Genomic DNA, 3,158 nt, shown 5'->3' with positions numbered 1-3,158 from the left:
GCAAAGAATTATAAGACAACATTATGGAAAATTATATGACACCAAATTGGACAACCTAGTCAAATGGATTAATTCCTAGAAACATATAACCTACCAAAACTGAATCAGGAAGAAATAGAAAGTTTGAACAGACCAACTACCAGCAATTGAATTGAAATTGAATCAGTAATCAAAAATTTTCCAGCAAGCAAAAATCTAGGACCAGATGGCTTCACAGGTGAATACTACCAAACATTTAAAAAAGAGTTAATACCTGTTCTTCTTAAACTAGTCCAAAAATTAGAAGATGAAGGAAAGCTTCCAAATTCATTCTACAAGGCCAATATTGCTCTGATACCAAAACCAGTTAAAGATGCTACCAGAAAAAGAGAATTAGAGGCCAATATTTCTGATGACATAGGTGCAAAAATCCTTAACGAAATACTAGCAAACTGAATCCAACAATACATTAAAAAAATCATTCACCACAATCAAAGTGGGATGCAAGAGTGGTTCAATATTTACAAACCAATCAACGTGATACATATGATCATTTCAATAGGTGCAGAAAAAGTATTTGACAAAAGTGTAGCATTCATTCATGATAAAACCCTCAACAAAGTAAGTCTGGAGGGAATATACGTCAACATAATAAAGACCATATACGAACAACCAACAGCAAACACCATACTCAATAGGGAAAAACTGACAGCTTTTCCCCTAAGAATAAGACAAGGATATCCCCTTACCACCTTATTCAACATAGTACTGAAAGTGCTAGCCACAGTAATCAGACAAGACAAAGAAATAAAAGGCATCCGAATTGCTAAAGAGGAAGTAAAACTATCACTATTTGCAGGTGATGTGACCCTATATATAGAAAATCCTAAAGACTCTACTGGAAAACTACTAGAACCGATAAATGAATGCAGTAAAGTCACAGGACACACAATCAATATACAGAAATTTGTTGCGTTTCTTGCGGTGCCTGGGTGGCTCCGTCGGTTAGGCATCTGACTTCGGCTCAGGTCATGATCTCATGATTCATAAGTTCGAGCCCGGCGTCAGGCTCTGTGCTGACAGCTCAGAGCCTGGAGCCTGCTTTGAATTCTGGGTCTCCCTCTATCTCCTGCCCCTCCCCCACTTGTGCTCTGTCTCTCTCTGTCTCTCAAAAATAAATAAATAAATGTAAAAGAAAAAAAGAAATTTGTTGTATTTCTGTACATTAATAATAAAGTAGCACAAAGAGAAATTAAGAAAACAATCCCACTGACAATTGCACCAAAAATAATAAAACACCTAGGAATAAACCTAACAAAAGAGGTGAAAGATCTGTACTCTGAAAACTATAAAACACCAATGAAAGAAATTCAAGATGACAAACAAATGGAAAGGTATTCCATGCTCATGGATTGAAAGAACAAATATTGTTAAAATGTTCATACTACCCAGAGCAATTTACAGATTTAATGCAATCCCTATCAAAATGCCAACAGCATTTTTCACAGAACTAGAACAAATAGTCCTAAAATTTGTATGGAACCACAAAAGACCCTAAATAGTGAAAGCAATCTTGAAAAAGAAAAACAAAGCTGGAGGTATCACACAATTCCAGATTTCATGTGATATTACAGAGCAGTTATAATTAAAACAGTACAGTACTGGCACAAAAATACACATAGAAAAATGAAACACAATAGAAAACCCAGAAATAAACCCACAATTACATGGTCAATTCATCTTCAAGAAAGGATGCAAGAATATGCAATGGGAAAAAGACGTCTCTTCAAAAAACAGTGTTGGGAAAACTGGACAGCTACATGCAAAAGAATGAGATTCGGCCAATTTCTTACACCATACACAAAAATAAACTCAAAATGGATTAAAGACCTAAATGTCATACCTGAAACCATAAAAATCCTAGAAAAGAACACAGGCAGTACTTTCTCTGACATAGGCCATTGCAACATGTCTAGATATGTCTAGAGGTAAGGCAACAATAAACTATTGGGACTACATCAAAATAAAAAGCTTCTGCAATACTTACCTGGCAGGGGAGATACCATGATCACGAAGGTGGTTTTCTCAGGGCAAGGCTTATCCATTGCACTCCAGATGTGCTGACCCCTGCGATTTCCCCAAATGTGGGAAACTCTACTGCATAATTTGTAGTAGTGGGGGACTGCATTCGCGCTTTCCCCTGGCAAAAAAAAAAAAAAAAAAAAAGGAAAAAAAAAAGCTTCTGCACAGGGAAGGACACCATCAACAAACTATAAGGCAACTTACTGAATGGGAGAAGATATTTGCCAATGACATATCCAATAAAGGGTTAGTAACCAAAATATTTGAAGAACTTACAAAACTCAATACCCCAAAACCAAATAATCCAATTTAAAAATGGGCAGAAGACATGAAAAGACATTTCTCTGAAGAAGACATCTATATGGCCAACAGACACATGAAAAGATGCTCAACATCACTCATTCTCAGGGATATGCAAATTAAAAGTACAATGAGATATCACACCTGTCAGAATGGCTAAAATCAAAAACAGGAAACAACAAGTGTTTGTTGACAAGGATGTGGAGAAAAAGGAACCCTTTTGCACTGTTGGTGGGAATGCAAACTGGTGCAGCCACTCTGGGAAACAGTATGGAGTTTCCTCAGAAAGTTAAAAATAGAACTACCCTATGATCCAGGAATCACACTGCTGGGTATTTACCCCCAAAATACAAAAACTCTAATTCAAAGGGATACATGCTCCCATATGTTTATAGTGGCAGCATTATTTACAATAGTCAAGTGTCCATCAGTAGATGAATAGATAAAGAAGTGGCATATAGATACAATGGAATATTATTCAGCCATAAAAAAGAATGAAATCTTGCCATTTGCAACACAGATAAAGCTAGAAAGTATATTGCTAATCAAAGTAAGTCAGCCAAATACTATATAATCTCACTCATGTGTGGAATTTAAGAAACAAAACAAATGAGCAAAGAGAGAGAGAGAGAGAGAAAGAGAGAGAAACAAACCAAAAAATAGACTCTTAACTATAGAGAACAAACTAATGGCTCCCAGAGGGGAGGTGGGTAAGGGGGTGGGTGAAATAAATGATGGGGATTAAGACTACACTTACTGGGATGTATGGGTGGCTCAGTCTATTAAGTGTCTGACTC

General features: G+C 36.5%; 1 non-coding gene across 1 annotated transcript; it reads left to right on the top strand.

Annotated features, from left to right (window-relative positions):
- The first annotated feature begins 2,018 nt into the window (after nt 1-2,018).
- On the top strand, nt 2,019-2,182 carry LOC131513339 (U1 spliceosomal RNA). Its single transcript, XR_009262555.1, has one exon. It is a non-coding gene; the product is annotated as a U1 spliceosomal RNA (small nuclear RNA).
- Nucleotides 2,183-3,158: the final 976 nt, after the last annotated feature.

Source organism: Neofelis nebulosa, chromosome 5 (genome assembly GCF_028018385.1).
Source record: "Neofelis nebulosa isolate mNeoNeb1 chromosome 5, mNeoNeb1.pri, whole genome shotgun sequence".
In the NCBI taxonomy this organism is placed as follows: Eukaryota; Metazoa; Chordata; class Mammalia; order Carnivora; family Felidae; genus Neofelis; species Neofelis nebulosa.
The sequence above is the reverse complement of the archived record's forward strand: the minus strand, read 5'-3'. Positions and strand labels throughout refer to the sequence as shown.